Source organism: Schistocerca gregaria, unplaced genomic scaffold (genome assembly GCF_023897955.1).
Source record: "Schistocerca gregaria isolate iqSchGreg1 unplaced genomic scaffold, iqSchGreg1.2 ptg000333l, whole genome shotgun sequence".
NCBI classification, from domain to species: domain Eukaryota; kingdom Metazoa; phylum Arthropoda; class Insecta; order Orthoptera; family Acrididae; genus Schistocerca; species Schistocerca gregaria.
In genome coordinates this window covers 5,988,823-6,008,475 of record NW_026061799.1, presented here as the reverse complement: position 1 = coordinate 6,008,475, position 19,653 = coordinate 5,988,823, and the positions used below count along the sequence as shown (strand labels likewise).

General features: G+C 26.8%; 1 protein-coding gene and 1 long non-coding RNA gene across 2 annotated transcripts in view; one reads left to right on the top strand and one right to left on the bottom strand.

Annotated features, from left to right (window-relative positions):
* The window catches only part of LOC126306464 (NADH-ubiquinone oxidoreductase chain 5-like), an 84,979-nt gene that overhangs the window by 41,670 nt on the left and 23,656 nt on the right, over nucleotides 1–19,653 (bottom strand). The window lies entirely within an intron of this gene.
* Nucleotides 718–19,653, top strand: part of LOC126306488 (uncharacterized) — a 38,370-nt gene continuing 19,434 nt past the window's right edge. Inside the window, exon 1 of the long non-coding RNA XR_007553559.1 lies at nucleotides 718–1,063. This is a non-coding gene — a long non-coding RNA (uncharacterized LOC126306488). The remainder of the gene's footprint in view (nucleotides 1,064–19,653) is intronic.

Here is a 19,653-nt window from a genome sequence, read left to right as displayed (position 1 = left end):
GGATATCATTGAATGACACCTCCTATAACTGCAAATACTGCTCCTATAGATAATACATAATGAAAGTGGGCTACTACATAATATGTATCATGTAATACAATATCAAGTGATGAATTTGCTAATACTAATCCTGTTAATCCACCAATTGTAAATAGGAAAATAAATCCTAGAGCTCATAATAATGGTGGATTGAACTTGAATTTAGTTCCATATAATGTAGCTAATCATCTAAATACCTTAATTCCTGTAGGTACAGCAATAATTATTGTTGCTGATGTAAAATATGCTCGTGTGTCAACATCCATTCCTACTGTAAATATATGGTGTGCTCATACAATAAATCCTATTAGTCCAATTGATAGTATAGCATAAATTATACCTAATGTTCCAAATGATTCAATTTTTCCTCTTTCTTGACATACAATATGTGAAATAATTCCGAACCCCGGTAGAATTAAAATATAAACTTCTGGGTGTCCAAAGAATCAAAATAGATGTTGATATAGAATTGGGTCACCCCCTCCTGCAGGGTCAAAGAATGATGTATTTAAATTTCGATCTGTTAATAATATAGTAATAGCTCCTGCTAAAACTGGAAGTGAAAGAAGGAGAAGTAATGCTGTAATAGCTACAGATCATACAAATAAAGGTGTTTGATCTAAAGTTATACTTTCTGATCGTATATTAATTGCTGTTGTAATGAAATTCACTGCACCAAGAATAGATGATACACCTGCTAAGTGCAGTGAAAAAATAGCTAGATCTACAGATGCACCCCCGTGTGCAATAGCTCCTGCTAGAGGAGGGTAAACTGTTCATCCTGTACCAGCACCATTATCTACTATAGAAGATGTAAGAAGAAGGGTTAGTGAAGGTGGTAGTAATCAAAAACTTATATTATTTATTCGTGGAAATGCTATATCTGGTGCACCAATTATTAGTGGAACAAGTCAATTACCAAATCCACCAATTATAATAGGTATTACTATAAAGAAAATTATTACGAATGCGTGAGCTGTAATAATAACATTATAAATCTGGTCATCCCCAATTAGAGATCCGGGTTAGCCAAGTTCAGCACGAATAAGTATTCTTATTGATGTTCCTACTACTCCTGCTCATGCTCCAAATATGAAGTATAAAGTACCAATGTCCTTATGGTTTGTTGAGAATAATCATTTTTGCGGTAAGATGGCTGAATTTTAGGTGGTAGACTGTAAATCTACTTATGAGATGTTTTCTCTCTTATCATATTTAGGTCTTATATTCAATTATGATTCTAGACTGCAATTCTAGAGGTGTAAAATTTTACTAAGGCCTAAAAGATTATTCTTTTAATTATAACTTTGAAGGTTATTAGTTTGATTAACTTAAGTCCTTAGTATAATGAAATTAAGGTTGATGTTGAAATCAATCCTATTGTTGAAATTATTACTGTTATAGGAAGAATGATTCTTGATTTTTGGGACTTTATCTTTATAGATCACGAATTTTCTGTGTATGATATAATTAGAGCTGAGAATCTAATACGTATATAGTAGTAGAGTGTAATTGTAGTTAATACAACTATAATAGTTATAATAGTTGTTATATTGTTTTCTATTAATGATTGCATTACAATTCATTTTGGTAAGAATCCAAGGAATGGTGGTAGTCCACCTAAAGATAATAAAGATAAGAATATTATGAATTTAATTTCGGTTTTTATATTTGTGGCTGAATAAATTTGATTTATGAAAAATAAATTTATTTGCTTAAATAATAAAACTATAATTAATCTTAATAGTGAGTAAATAATGAAGTATAGTTCTCAGATGTTTTCTCTGACTGTTAATGATCTAATTATTCAACCTAGATGTCTGATTGATGAATAAGCTAAAAGTTGTCGTAAGGATGTTTGATTTAAACCTCCTATTGCCCCAATAATAATTCTTAAGATAATAATTGTTCAAATAAAAGTTCTTAATTGAATACAATAAGATAAGACCATTATTGGGGCGATTTTTTGTCATGTTATTAATGTTAAACAATTATTTCATCTTGATGCTCCTATAACTTCTGGAAATCAGAAATGGAAAGGTGCAGCTCCAATCTTTAATAATAGTCTAGATCTAATTATTATTGATGGGATAAATTCTGTTTCCCATCCCATGGGATATTTTATTTGAATCAGCAAAATTGAAAATAATAATATTGTCGATGCTATTGCTTGGACAATAAAATATTTAATTGATGATTCATTTATTATTATATTTTTATTTCTTGTTAGGAGCGGAATAAATGAAAGTAAGTTGATCTCAAGTCCTATTCAAACCCCAAATCAGGAATTTGATGAAATGGACAGGATCGTTCCTATCATTAATGTTGATAGGAAGAGAAGTTTTGTAGAGTTGTTGGTCATTAAAAAGGAGAGGATTGATACCTCTATAAATGGGGTATGAACCCATTAGCTTGTTTAGCTTACCTTTTTACATTAAGGTGTATGATGCACGTTAGTTTTTGATACTAAAGGAGGTAGTTTAATTCTATCTTATGTAATTTTAATGAAGGTAATTTTATTTACTTTATTTACCCTATCAAGGTAACCCTTTAATCAGGCACTTCATTTATTTAATATATAAATCGAAAGTTTTTTTTTGAAATTCTTTTATGTATTATTTTGTTTAATTACGATTAATTTAACCTGCTCATTTTATTTATTTTATATATATATATAATAAATAATTTATATTAATATATTACATTTAATTGAAATTAAAGTATTATAAGTTCATCTTACCATTATCAATTGATTATTTTAATGCAATTATTTACCTAGGATTATAGCTACTTATGTTTTTAGCTTAAAATAGGTTATTATAATATAATATATATAATAATATGTAATTTAATATTTAATATTATTATAATTGGATATAATAAATAAAATTATTAATTTAAATATAAAATATTATAATTAATATAAGTAATTATATTAATTATAATAATATAATTATGTAAATTATCTATAATTAGATTATTTAACTAATATATATGAAAGTTAACTTAATATAAAAAAAAGAATTCATATTAATAACATATTATATTAAATTACATAATTGTATAAAATATATTTATTATATTATTTAATCTTTCTTTATTTATTAGTGAAAAGAAAGATTAAATAAGAAAGAATATAATACATTTATTGCTATACATGTTCCATATTAATCTTTAATTATATATAATAGAGAAGTTGTTGTGGTCATACATAGGGGCGTTTCTTTTTTTTTGTTAATGTTTGTGGTTTTTTTCTTTTTTTTTCTTTAAATATTTGAATCCTTTATTTTTTCCTGAATTAATAGATTTAAAATTTTCTTATTTTTTATTTTTAAAAGTTTTATTCTTGCTTGTTTATTCACTTATTCTTTGTATTATATGTAAGTTTTGTTAGACTAAATGTTCTTTTTGCAGTAATTTGATTTAATTATCAAGTGATTTTGGATTTAGCAATTGATTTAGTATCGGCATAATTCGTGCCAGCAGCCGCGGTTATACGATTGATACAAGTGAATATTATTGGTTAAAACAGTTGTTTATATTATTAGGGTTGAAATATAAATTTGTAAGGTGAAATGTTAAAATTTATTTGTGGCCCTTTTTATGAATCTGTGAAATTTAAATAATAAACTAGGATTAGATGACCTATTATTTTAAATGTTAATTATATTTACCAGGGTACTATTAGTTAAGGTCTTTAAACCCAAAGAATTTGGCGGTATCTCATTCCATTCAGAGGAACCTACCCCATGATTGATAATACACGATTTACTCTACTTAATTTATTTGTTTGTATATCTCCGTTATCAGAGAATCTTTTTAGAGTTATAATTCTCAAGATTTATAATTATAAAATATTTCAGGTCAAGGTGCAGCTTATAGTTAAGAGGAGGTGGGTTACAATAGATTTTTGTTTATAACGGATTTGATAGTGAAATACTGTTAATCAAGGTGGATTTGATAGTAATTTAATTTATTTAATTTAACTGATATTGGCTCTGAGATGTGTACACATCGCCCGTCGCTCTCATTATTGATTATTCTATTTTATTTTAAAGTAGCTTCAATTTAGATGAGATAAGTCGTAACATAGTAGATGGACTGGAAAGTGTATCTAGGAAGAGTTTCAAGATATAACTTATTAGTAAAGTGTTTCATTTACACTGAAAATTTTTCTGTGCAAATCAGGATATCTTGATTATTTATTTTATTATATTTATTTTTTGTTTATTTAATTATTTAATATAAATAATTTATTGTATTTTTGTCTTAGTATATTTTATAGAATTGATTTTTTAAATTATAGTTTATTGGTAATGTAAGTGTTTTATGAAATATTATTTTAAATTTTTTTAAGTAGATTTTATTTATTGTACCTTTTGTATCAGGGTTTATCAAAATTTTAGTATTTATTTTACTTGTCTCGATTTGGGTTGATTTATAAATAATTTATAGTTAATGTATCATAATTATTATTAAATTATTTATAGAAATGAGATGTTAATCGTTTCCCAAGATATCTAGTTTCTTAAGAAAAAATTTAATTTTTTAAAGTTATTTGTTTTTATTTAATTTTTTAAGTAAAAATATTAACTTATTTATTCTTTAAGGGATAAACTTTGAAGTTAATAACCTATAATTTATTTTATAGAAATATAATAGTAAGCTTTAAACCAGCTATCTTTAAGATTACGTTTTAGTTCATTATTTTTTATTTTGATTTTATAAATATTTTAGGTTTTTTATTAAGATTATTAATTTAATTTTAAAATTTTTGTAATAATGATAGAATTAGTATATTTATTTGTATGAAATTTTTACCTTGTGAACTTATTATAAGGAACTAGGCAAAATTGATTTCCGCCTGTTTATCAAAAACATGTCCTCTTGTTTATATTTTGAGGTCTGGCCTGCTCACTGAGCGTATTTTTAAAGAGCCGCGGTATTTTGACCGTGCAAAGGTAGCATAATCATTAGTCTCTTAATTAGTGGCTGGAATGAATGGCTTGACGAGAAATCAACTGTCTCTTAATAAATTTTTGAATTTAACTTTTGAGTCAAAAGGCTTAAATTCTTCTTTAGGACGAGAAGACCCTATAGAGCTTGACATTTTACTTTTATATAGTTTTTTGTTTGTCTTTCTATATTTAATGATGATGTTTTGTTGGGGTGACATGAAGAATAGATAAACTCTTCATTATTATATCATTTATTTATGTTTGTTATTTTGATCCATAATTTATGATCATAAGATTAAGTTACCTTAGGGATAACAGCGTAATTGTTTTTGAGAGCTCATATCGACAAAGCAGATTGCGACCTCGATGTTGGATTAAGAAAAATTTTGGGTGCAGGAGCCCAATGATTAGGTCTGTTCGACCTTTAAATTCTTACATGATCTGAGTTCTGACCGGCGTGAGCCAGGTCGGTTTCTATCCTAAGATTGTTAATCCATATTAGTACAAAAGGACCATATGGTTAAAATATTTTTGTTATATTGATTAATATTAATTTATTTACTATTTTGACAGATTAATGTGTTGAATTTAGAATTCATTTATGTAGATTTTTTCTACAAATAGTATTGATACTTTATGATTTATTTATATTTATTTTGAATTTTCTTTTATTGGTTATTTGTGTTTTAATTAGTGTTGCCTTTTTAACTTTATTAGAGCGTAAGGTTTTAGGTTATATTCAGATTCGAAAGGGTCCAAATAAGGTAGGTTTTGTTGGAATTCCTCAGCCATTTAGAGATGCTATTAAGTTAATTTGTAAGGAGAAGCCAATTCCTATTATATCTAATTACCTACTTTATTATTTTCCCCCTGTTTTTAATTTAATGATTTCTTTAGCCGTTTGAGTAATTTTTCCTAATTTAACTTATATGTGTTCTTTTTCTTATGGATTTTTATTTTTTTTATGTTGTACTAGATTAGGTGTTTATACTGTTATAATTGCTGGTTGATCTTCTAATTCAAATTATTCATTATTAGGTTCTCTTCGTTCTGTTGCTCAAACAATTTCTTATGAAGTTAGTTTAGCTTTAATTTTATTGTCTTTAATTATTTTAATTGGTAGTTTTAATATGTTTGATTTTATAAACTATCAGCTTTATTGTTGATTTATTATTATTTCTTTTCCTTTAGCTTTAGCTTGTTTTGCTTCTTGCTTAGCTGAAACTAATCGTACTCCTTTTGATTTTGCTGAAGGGGAATCTGAGTTAGTTTCAGGATTTAATATTGAGTATGGTGCGGGTGGTTTTACTTTAATTTTTTTAGCTGAATATACTAGAATTGTCTTCATAAGAATGTTATTGGCTTTAATTTTTTTGGGCAGTGATTTTTATTCTTTTATATTTTTTATTAGCTTGCTATTATATCTTTTGGTTTTATTTGGGTTCGTGGAACATTACCACGGTTCCGTTATGATAAATTAATGTACTTAGCTTGAAAAAGTTTTTTACCTTTATCTTTGAATTTTTTTATTTTCTTTGTTGGTTTAAAGATTTAATTCTTGAGATGGTTTGTTTCAGATGAATTAATTGTTTAATTTTTTTTCTTTATTTTTTTTCTACTGGTTTAACTGCTTCTTATTCTTTTCGTTTGTTTTATTATTCAATATCTGGTGATAATAATTTTTATTCTAGATTTTCTTTTGATGATAAGGGTTATTATATTTCATTTGGAAAAATTGGTCTATTGTTTGTTGCTGTTTTTGGTGGTAGTCTTTTATCTTGATTAATTTTTCCTATTCCTCATGTGATTGCTTTACCTTATTATTTAAAGTTTTTAGCTATTACAGTTGTTATTTTAGGTGCTTATTTAGGTTATCTTATTTCTAATTTTGATTTTTCTCATAATTTATTTTCTTTAAGTATACTTTCTTTTGTTAGATTTGCTGGTTCTATATGATTTATACCTCTTCTTTCAACTAAGTTTATTAGATATATTCCTTTAAAAATAGGTTATTATTCATCTAAGTCATTTGATTATGGTTGAGGTGAATTACTTGGTGGTCAAGGTTTATATAGATTATTTATTTATTTAATTGGTTATATTCAAGGTTGATATGATTCTAATTTCAAGATTTATCTTTTAACTATTATTTTTTGAATATTTATTTTGGTAATATTGTTTTTCGTTTACTTAAATAGCTTATAATTAGAGTGTGACACTGAAGATGTTAAGGAAGTATTTTTACTTTTAAGTATTTATAAATATAGATATATTATTTTTACAGTGAAAATGTAATGTTTTATTTAAACTATATAAATTTTAGAAATTTTAACGGAGTTTAACCGCTAATATAAAAAGTTAGCAGCTTTCATATTGGCTTTACATTTCCTTAATTGGAACTATTATAGTTCAATTATATTATTAACAGTAATACGCCTCTTTTTGGCTTCAATTAATAAGAATAAGAGTAGTACATACCAATCTTCCAGGTCGAAACTGACTGCAATATTTCGCTTCTTATTCTATTTAAGGTTGATTGATAATATCAATACTTTTTGAATGCAACCCAAATGTTATATTTAACTACAACCCTTTATTCTGCTCATTGTAATGCTCCTTGGTTTCATTCATGGTATAGTCCTCCTAATAGAACTAGAATAAAAATTATTGTTGATACTGTTCAGATTATAATGTCTGAAGTTTTAAAAATAATTACAATTGGTAGAATTAGTGCAATTTCTACATCAAAAATTAAAAAGATTACTGCGATTAGGAAGAATCGTATTGAGAATGGTATTCGTGCTGATCTTTTTGGATCAAACCCACATTCAAATGGTGATCTTTTTTCTCGATCATTAATTAATTTTTTTGATAGTGTTGTTGCCAGGATTATAACAATTATTGGAATAATAAATCTAATGAAAACTCTTGTTGATAGAATTAGAATTGTTTTTCTTGATTTATATCAAGCTTTCTGATTGGAAGTCAAATGTACTATTTATACTAGAAAAACAATTATCTACCTCATCAATAAATAGAGATATATAAGAATAATCATACTACGTCTACGAAGTGTCAGTATCATGCTGCTGCTTCAAATCCAAAGTGATGTCTTGGTGAAAATTGATTTATTGAGTGTCGAAGTAGACATGTTGATAAAAAGATTGTTCCAATAATTACGTGTAAACCATGGAATCCTGTTGCAACAAAGAATGTTGATCCATAAACTGCATCTGCAATGGTAAAAGGTGCTTCTCAATATTCATATGCTTGAAGTATTGTAAAGTATAGTCCTAATAACACTGTGAAGAATAATCCTTGTAGTGCTTGAGTATGATTAGATTCCATTAAACTATGATGTGCTCATGTTACTGTTACTCCTGATGCTAAAAGAATAGCTGTATTAAGTAATGGAATTTGTATAGGGTTAAAGGGTTGAATTCCTATTGGAGGTCATAGTATTCCTAGTTCAATTGTTGGTGCTAATCTTCTTCTAAAGAATGCTCAAAAAAAAGAAACGAAAAATAATACCTCTGATGCAATAAATAAAATTATTCCTCATCGTAATCCAATTGATACAAATCCTGTATGTAATCCTTGATATGTTCCTTCTCGTACTACATCTCGTCATCATTGAATTATAGTTAGTAGGGTAATTCCAAATCCAATTATGAATAAGTTAATATTAAATAGGTGGAATCATTTTGCTAGTCCTGATACTAGGACTATTGCTCCAATTGCTCCTGTTAATGGTCAAGGTCTATAGTCTACTAAGTGGAATGGGTGGTTTGAGTGAGTTGTTAACATAGGTTTAATATACTTCTCTAGAATATAGAGTTCTTAGAATTGAGAAAACATAGGCTTGAATTATTGCTACTGCTGATTCTAGAATTAATAGAAGTATTTGTCCAATAATTAGTAATGGGATTAAGTTTATTGCTATAGATGGTCCTGTGTTTCCTAATAAGGTTAATAATAAGTGTCCTGCAATTATATTTGCTGCCAACCGTACTGCTAATGTACCTGGTCGAATAACATTACTAATTGTTTCAATTAGTACAATAAATGATATTAATGCAGGCGGTGTACCTTGTGGTACAAGGTGTGTAAATATATGATTAGTATGGTTAATTCATCCAAATAATATAAATCTTATCATATAGGTAGGGCAATTGCAAATGTTAATGCTAAATGTCTTGTTCTAGTAAAAATATGAGGGAATAATCCTATGAAATTGTTAAATAATATTATAATAAAAATTGAGATGAAAATGAATGTTGTTCCATTAAATGATTTTGGTCCAAGAAATGTGTTAAATTCATTATGTAGGGTTAAATTTAGTTTATTTCAGATAATGTTAATTCGTGATGGTGTAAGTCAAAATAGTGATGGGATTAATAATAGTCCTAGAAATGTTCTAGTTCAATTTAATGATAAATTAAAGATGTTAGTTGATGGGTCAAATGTTGAGAATAGATTTGTTATCATTTTCAATTTAAGTTTTTTATTTCAATTGTTCCTTTTTCTGCTCTTTTAATAAGGTTAGGTTTAAATGAGAAGAAGTTTATTTGATTAAACAAGATTAATGTAGCTGAAAATATAATGAATAGTGAGAATCATATAAGAGGGGATATTTGAGGGATTTGGATATAATTTGCCCATCAGAAGTAGTCGTTAATTTACTATTATTTGGTTTAAGAGACCATTACTTACTTTCAGTCATCTGATGAATTTCAAGGTGTACTAATTTTTTTTAGTTACTTTAGATTGACACTCTAATGTTATTTATTTTAACTAACTCCTTAAATTATCTTAGATAATCACTTAATAAATAAATTTACTGAAGTTCTTTCAATTACAATTGGTATAAATCTGTGGTTTGCTCCACAGATTTCTGAGCATTGTCCAAAGAATAATCCAGGTCGATTTATTGTGAATGTTCCTTGATTTAACCGACCTGGCGTTGCATCAATTTTAACCCCTAATGCAGGAACTGCTCATGAGTGTAGAACATCTGATGCTCTTGTTAATACTCGTACTTCTGTATTTATTGGTAGGATTGTTCGGTTATCTACATCTAGTAGTCGGAATCCATCATTTTCTAGGTCTTGTTCTGGTGTTATATAAGTGTCAAATTCTACGTCTATGAAGTCTGAATATTCATATCTTCAATATCATTATCGTCCAATGGTTTTAATTGTAATTATTGCATCTACTGAATCATCAAGTAAATATAATAGTCGTAATGATGGAAGGGCAATAAAAATTAATGTAATTGCTGGTAAAGCTGTTCAGATTGTTTCAATTAAATGTCCATGAAGTATATTACGGTTAGTATAGGCAATTGTAGACCCAATTCTTGATACTACGTTTCATGATGTATATGCGTCTGGGTAGTCAGAGTATCGTCGAGGTATTCCTGCTAATCCTAGGAAGTGTTGAGGAAAGAATGTTAAATTTACTCCAATGAATATAATTGTAAATTGGATTTTTAATCATGTATTATTTATAGTTAATCCTGTAAATAGTGGATATCATTGAATGACACCTCCTATAATTGCAAATACTGCTCCTATAGATAATACATAATGAAAGTGGGCTACTACATAATATGTATCATGTAATACAATATCAAGTGATGAATTTGCTAATACTAATCCTGTTAATCCACCAATTGTAAATAGGAAAATAAATCCTAGAGCTCATAATAATGGTGGATTGAACTTGAATTTAGTTCCATATAATGTAGCTAATCATCTAAATACCTTAATTCCTGTAGGTACAGCAATAATTATTGTTGCTGATGTAAAATATGCTCGTGTGTCAACATCCATTCCTACTGTAAATATATGATGTGCTCATACAATAAATCCTATTAGTCCAATTGATAGTATAGCATAAATTATACCTAATGTTCCAAATGATTCAATTTTTCCTCTTTCTTGACATACAATATGTGAAATAATTCCGAACCCCGGTAGAATTAAAATATAAACTTCTGGGTGTCCAAAGAATCAAAATAGATGTTGATATAGAATTGGGTCACCCCCTCCTGCAGGGTCAAAGAATGATGTATTTAAATTTCGATCTGTTAATAATATAGTAATAGCTCCTGCTAAAACTGGAAGTGAAAGAAGGAGAAGTAATGCTGTAATAGCTACAGATCATACAAATAAAGGTGTTTGATCTAAAGTTATACTTTCTGATCGTATATTAATTGCTGTTGTAATGAAATTCACTGCACCAAGAATAGATGATACACCTGCTAAGTGCAGTGAAAAAATAGCTAGATCTACAGATGCACCCCCGTGTGCAATAGCTCCTGCTAGAGGAGGGTAAACTGTTCATCCTGTACCAGCACCATTATCTACTATAGAAGATGTAAGAAGAAGGGTTAGTGAAGGTGGTAGTAATCAAAAACTTATATTATTTATTCGTGGAAATGCTATATCTGGTGCACCAATTATTAGTGGAACAAGTCAATTACCAAATCCACCAATTATAATAGGTATTACTATAAAGAAAATTATTACGAATGCGTGAGCTGTAATAATAACATTATAAATCTGGTCATCCCCAATTAGAGATCTGGGTTGGCCAAGTTCAGCACGAATAAGTATTCTTATTGATGTTCCTACTATTCCTGCTCATGCTCCAAATATGAAGTATAAAGTACCAATGTCCTTATGGTTTGTTGAGAATAATCATTTTTGCGGTAAGATGGCTGAATTTTAGGTGGTAGACTGTAAATCTACTTATGAGATGTTTTCTCTCTTATCATATTTAGGTCTTATATTCAATTATGATTCTAGACTGCAATTCTAGAGGTGTAAAATTTTAGTAAGGCCTAAAAGATTATTCTTTTAATTATAACTTTGAAGGTTATTAGTTTGATTAACTTAAGTCCTTAGTATAATGAAATTAAGGTTGATGTTGAAATCAATCCTATTGTTGAAATTATTACTGTTATAGGAAGAATGATTCTTGATTTTTGGGACTTTATCTTTATAGATCACGAATTTTCTGTGTATGATATAATTAGAGCTGAGAATCTAATACGTATATAGTAGTAGAGTGTAATTGTAGTTAATACAACTATAATAGTTATAATAGTTGTTATATTGTTTTCTATTAATGATTGTATTACAATTCATTTTGGTAAGAATCCAAGGAATGGTGGTAGTCCACCTAAAGATAATAAAGATAAGAATATTATGAATTTAATATCGGTTTTTATATTTCTGGCTGAATAAATTTGATTTATGAAAAATAAATTTATTTGCTTAAATAATAAAACTATAATTAATCTTAATAGTGAGTAAATAATGAAGTATAGTTCTCAGATGTTTTCTCTGACTGTTAATGATCTAATTATTCAACCTAGATGTCTGATTGATGATTATGCTAAAAGTTGTCGTAAGGATGTTTGATTTAAACCTCCTATTGCCCCAATAATAATTCTTAAGATAATAATTGTTCAAATAAAAGTTCTTAATTGAATACAATAAGATAAGACCATTATTGGGGCGATTTTTTGTCATGTTATTAAATTAAACAACTATTTCATCTTGAAGCTCCTATAACTTCTGGAAATCAGAAATGGAAAGGTGCAGCTCCAATCTTTAATAATAGTCTAGATCTAATTATTATTGATGGGATAAATTCTGTTTCCCATCCCATGGGATATTTTATTTGAATCAGCAAAATTGAAAATAATAATATTGTCGATGCTATTGCTTGGACAATAAAATATTTAATTGATGATTCATTTATTATTATATTTTTATTTCTTGTTAGGAGCGGAATAAATGAAAGTAAGTTGATCTCAAGTCCTATTCAAACCCCAAATCAGGAATTTGATGAAATGGACAGGATCGTTCCTATCATTAATGTTGATAGGAAGAGAAGTTTTGTAGAGTTGTTGGTCATTAAAAAGGAGAGGATTGATACCTCTATAAATGGGGTATGAACCCATTAGCTTGTTTAGCTTACCTTTTTACATTAAGGTGTATGATGCACGTTAGTTTTTGATACTAAAGGAGGTAGTTTAATTCTATCTTATGTAATTTTAATGAAGGTAATTTTATTTACTTTATTTACCCTATCAAGGTAACCCTTTAATCAGGCACTTCATTTATTTAATATAAAAATCGAAAGATTTTTTTTGAAATTCTTTTATGTATTATTTTGTTTAATTAGGATTAATTTATCCTGCTCATTTTATTTTTTTTTATATATATATATAATAAATAATTTATATTAATATATTACATTTAATTGAAATTAAAGTATTATAAGTTCATCTTACCATTATCAATTGATTATTTTAATGCAATTATTTACCTAGGATTATAGCTACTTATGTTTTTAGCTTAAAATAGGTTATTATAATATAATATATATATAATATGTAATTTAATATTTAATATAATTATAATTGGATATAATAAATAAAATTATTAATTTAAATATAAAATATTATAATTAATATAAATAATTATTTTAATTATAATAATATAATTATGTAAATTATCTATAATTAGATTATTTAACTAATATATATGAAAGTTAACTTAATATAAAAACAGAATTCATATTAATAACATATTATATTAAATTACATAATTATATAAAATATATTTATTATATTATTTAATCTTTATTTATTTATTAGTGAAAAGAAAGATTAAATAAGAAAGAATATAATACATTTATTGCTATACATGTTCCATATTAATCTTTAATTATATATAATAGAGAAGTTGTTGTGGTCATACATAGGGGCGTTTCTTTTTTTTTTAATGTATGTGGTTTTTTTCTTTTTTTTTCTTTAAATATTTGAATCTTTTATTTTTTCCTGAATTAATAGATTTAAAATTTTCTTATTTTTTATTTTTAAAAGTTTTATTCTTGCTTGTTTATTCACTTTATCTTTGTATTATATGTAAGTTTTGTTAGACTAAATGTTCTTTTTGCAGTAATTTGATTTAATTATCAAGTGATTTTGGATTTAGCAATTGATTTAGTATCGGCATAATTCGTGCCAGCAGCCGCGGTTATACGATTGATACAAGTGAATATTATTGGTTAAAACAGTTGTTTATATTATTAGGGTTGAAATATAAATTTGTAAGGTGAAATGTTAAAATTTATTTGTGGCCCTTTTTATGAATCTGTGAAATTTAAATAATAAACTAGGATTAGATACCCTATTATTTTAAATGTTAATTATATTTACCAGGGTACTATTAGTTAAGGTCTTTAAACCCAAAGAATTTGGCGGTATCTCATTCCATTCAGAGGAACCTACCCCATGATTGATAATACACGATTTACTCTACTTAATTTATTTGTTTGTATATCTCCGTTATCAGAGAATCTTTTTAGAGTTATAATTCTCAAGATTTATAATTATAAAATATTTCAGGTCAAGGTGCAGCTTATAGTTAAGAGGAGGTGGGTTACAATAGATTTTTGTTTATAACGGATTTGATAGTGAAATACTGTTAATGAAGGTGGATTTGATAGTAATTTAATTTATTTAATTTAACTGATATTGGCTATGAGATGTGTACACATCGCCCGTCGCTCTCATTATTGATTATTCTATTTTATTTTAAAGTAGCTTCAATTTAGATGAGATAAGTCGTAACATAGTAGATGTACTGGAAAGTGTATCTAGGAAGAGTTTCAAGATATAACTTATTAGTAAAGTGTTTCATTTACACTGCAAATCAGGATATCTTGATTATTTATTTTATTATATTTATTTTTTGTTTATTTAATTATTTAATATAAATAATTTTATTGTATTTTTGTCTTAGTATATTTTATAGAATTGATTTTTTAAATTTTAGTTTATTGGTAATGTAAGTGTTTTATGAAATATTATTTTAAATTTTTTTAAGTAGATTTTATTTATTGTACCTTTTGTATCAGGGTTTATCAAAATTTTAGTATTTATTTTACTTGTCTCGATTTGGGTTGATTTATAAATAATTTACAGTTAATGTATCATAATTATTATTAAATTATTTATAGAAATGAGATGTTAATCGTTTCCCATGATATCTAGTTTCTTAAGAAAAAATTTAATTTTTTAAAGTTATTTGTTTTTATTTAATTTTTTAAGTAAAAATATTAACTTATTTATTCTTTAAGGGATAAGCTTTGAAGTTAATAACCTATAATTTATTTTATAGAAATATAATAGTAAGCTTTAAACCAGCTATCTTTAAGATTACGTTTTAGTTCATTATTTTTTATTTTGATTTTATAAATATTTTAGGTTTTTTATTAAGATAATTAATTTAATTTTAAAATTTTTGTAATAATGATAGAATTAGTATATTTATTTGTATGAAATTTTTACCTTGTGAACCTATTATAAGGAACTAGGCAAAATTGATTTCCGCCTGTTTATCAAAAACACGTCCTCTTGTTTATATTTTGAGGTCTGGCCTGCTCACTGAGCGTATTTTTAAAGAGCCGCGGTATTTTGACCGTGCAAAGGTAGCATAATCATTAGTCTCTTAATTAGTGGCTGGAATGAATGGCTTGACGAGAAATCAACTGTCTCTTAATAAATTTTTGAATTTAACTTTTGAGTCAAAAGGCTTAAATTCTTCTTTAGGACGAGAAGACCCTATAGAGCTTGACATTTTACTTTTATATAGTTTTTTGTTTGTCTTTCTATATTTAATGATGATGTTTTGTTGGGGTGACATGAAGAATAGATAAACTCTTCATTATTATATCATTTATTTATGTTTGTTATTTTGATCCATAATTTATGATCATAATATTAAGTTACCTTAGGGATAACAGCGTAATTGTTTTTGAGAGCTCATATCGACAAAGCAGATTGCGACCTCGATGTTGGATTAAGAAAAATTTTGGGTGCAGGAGCCCAATGATTAGGTCTGTTCGACCTTTAAATTCTTACATGATCTGAGTTCAGACCGGCGTGAGCCAGGTCGGTTTCTATCCTAAGATTGTTAATCGATATTAGTACGAAAGGACCATATGGTTAAAATATTTTTTGTTATATTGATTAATATTAATTTATTTACTATTTTGACAGATTAATGTGTTGAATTTAGAATTCATTTATGTAGATTTTTTCTACAAATAGTATTGATACTTTATGATTTATTTATATTTATTTTGAATTTTCTTTTATTGGTTATTTGTGTTTTAATTAGTGTTGCCTTTTTAACTTTATTAGAGCGTAAGGTTTTAGGTTATATTCAGATTCGAAAGGGTCCAGATAAGGTAGGTTTTGTTGGAATTCCTCAGCCATTTAGAGATGCTATTAAGTTAATTTGTAAGGAGCAGCCAATTCCTATTATATCTAATTACCTACTTTATTATTTTTCCCCTGTTTTTAATTTAATGATTTCTTTAGCTGTTTGAGTAATTTTTCCTTATTTAACTTATATGTGTTCTTTTTCTTATGGATTTTTATTTTTTTTATGTTGTACTAGATTAGGTGTTTATACTGTTATAATTGCTGGTTGATCTTCTAATTCAAATTATTCATTATTAGGTTCTCTTCGTTCTGTTGCTCAAACAATTTCTTATGAAGTTAGTTTAGCTTTAATTTTATTGTCTTTAATTATTTTAATTGGTAGTTTTAATATGTTTGATTTTATAAACTATCAGCTTTATTGTTGATTTATTATTATTTCTTTTCCTTTAGCTTTAGCTTGTTTTGCTTCTTGCTTAGCTGAAACTAATCGTACTCCTTTTGATTTTGCTGAAGGGGAATCTGAGTTAGTTTCAGGATTTAATATTGAGTATGGTGCGGGTGGTTTTACTTTAATTTTTTTAGCTGAATATACTAGAATTGTCTTCATAAGAATGTTATTGGCTTTAATTTTTTTGGGCGGTGATTTTTATTCTTTTATATTTTTTATTAAGTTTGCTATTATATCTTTTGGTTTTATTTGGGTTCGTGGAACATTACCACGGTTCCGTTATGATAAATTAATGTACTTAGCTTGAAAAAGTTTTTTACCTTTATCTTTGAATTTTTTTATTTTCTTTGTTGATTTAAAGATTTTATTTATCTCATTTGTTTAGTGACATTTTTTGAGAAAAGTTAATAGAAGAGTTAAACTTCTAATTTTATGTTTTCAAAACAGATGCTTTTCCTAAGCTAATTAACTTTATTCCTTAATTAATTTATCTCATGCGTTTGCGACATGGACATTAATTAAGAAATATGTGAAGTAAATAATTGTTAAGATTTGACCTGTTATAATATAAGGTTCTTCAACAGGTCGTTTACCAATTCACGTTAGTAAGCATACAACAACTACTATAATTCAGAATAAAATTTGATTAATAGGGTAAAATTGAATGCCTCGGAATGGTGTTTTATTATAAAATGGTAAAATTATTAAGATTCTAATTGATAAAAATAATGCAATAACACCTCCTAACTTATTAGGGATAGATCGTAGAATTGCATATGCAAATAGGAAATATCATTCTGGTTGAATGTGAACTGGTGTTACTAATGGGTTGGCAGGTACAAAGTTATCTGGATCTCCTAATAGGTAAGGATTAATTAAACATAGTATAATTAATAATGATGTTATTATTACAAATGTAATAGAATCCTTAAAGGTAAAGTATGGATGGAATGGAATTTTTTCAATATCTCCATTTAGTCCAAGAGGATTATTAGATCCTGTTTGGTGAAGAAAAAATAAATGAATTGCTGCTATAGCAGCAATAATAAATGGTAATACAAAATGGAATGTGAAGAATCGATTTAATGTTGCATTATCAACAGCGAATCCTCCTCATACTCATTGGACTAAATCTGTTCCTAAGTATGGGATTGCTGATAATAAATTAGTAATTACTGTTGCACCTCAAAAAGATACCTTGATAGGGTAAATAAAGTAAATAAAATTACCTTCATTAAAATTACATAAGATAGAATTACTGCTCCTATAGATAATACATAATGAAAGTGGGCTACTACATAATATGTATCATGTAATACAATATCAAGTGATGAATTTGCTAATACTAATCCTGTTAATCCACCAATTGTAAATAGGAAAATAAATCCTAGAGCTCATAATAATGGTGGATTGAACTTGAATTTAGTTCCATATAATGTAGCTAATCATCTAAATACCTTAATTCCTGTAGGTACAGCATTAATTATTGTTGCTGATGTAAAATATGCTCGTGTGTCAACATCCATTCCTACTGTAAATATATGATGTGCTCATACAATAAATCCTATTAGTCCAATTGATAGTATAGCATAAATTATACCTAATGTTCCAAATGATTCAATTTTTCCTCTTTCTTGACATACAATATGTGAAATAATTCCGAACCCCGGTAGAATTAAATGAAATTAAAGTATTATAAGTTCATCTTACCATTATCAATTGATTATTTTAATGCAATTATTTACCTAGGATTATAGCTACTTATGTTTTTAGCTTAAAATAGGTTATTATAATATAATATATATAATAATATGTAATTTAATATTTAATATTATTATAATTGGATATAATAAATAAAATTATTAATTTAAATATCAAATATTATAATTAATATAAAAATAATATTAATTATAATAATATAATTATCAGCAGTAGCAATAATTCAAGCCTATGTTTTCTCAATTCTAAGAACTCTATATTCTAGAGAAGTATATTAAACCTATGTTAACAACTCACTCAAACCACCCATTCCACTTAGTAGACTATAGACCTTGACCATTAACAGGAGCAATTGGAGCAATAGTCCTAGTATCAGGACTAGCAAAATGATTCCACCTATTTAATATTAACTTATTCATAATTGGATTTGGAATTACCCTACTAACTATAATTCAATGATGACGAGATGTAGTATGAGAAGGAACATATCAAGGATTACATACAGGATTTGTATCAATTGGATTACGATGAGGAATAATTTTATTTATTGCATCAGAGGTATTATTTTTCGTTTCTTTTTTTTGAGCATTCTTTAGAAGAAGATTAGCACCAACAATTGAACTAGGAATACTATGACCTCCAATAGGAATTCAACCCTTTAACCCTATACAAATTCCATTACTTAATACAGCTATTCTTTTAGCATCAGGAGTAACAGTAACATGAGCACATCATAGTTTAATGGAATCTAATCATACTCAAGCACTACAAGGATTATTCTTCACAGTGTTATTAGGACTATACTTTACAATACTTCAAGCATATGAATATTGAGAAGCACCTTTTACCATTGCAGATGCAGTTTATGGATCAACATTCTTTGTTGCAACAGGATTCCATGGTTTACACGTAATTATTGGAACAATCTTTTTATCAACATGTCTACTTCGACACTCAATAAATCAATTTTCACCAAGACATCACTTTGGATTTGAAGCAGCAGCATGATACTGACACTTCGTAGACGTAGTATGATTATTCTTATATATCTCTATTTATTGATGAGGTAGATAATTGTTTTTCTAGTATAAATAGTACATTTGACTTCCAATCAGAAAGCTTGATATAAATCAAGAAAAACAATTCTAATTCTATCAACAAGAGTTTTCATTAGATTTATTATTCCAATAATTGTTATAATCCTGGCAACAACACTATCAAAAAAATTAATTAATGAT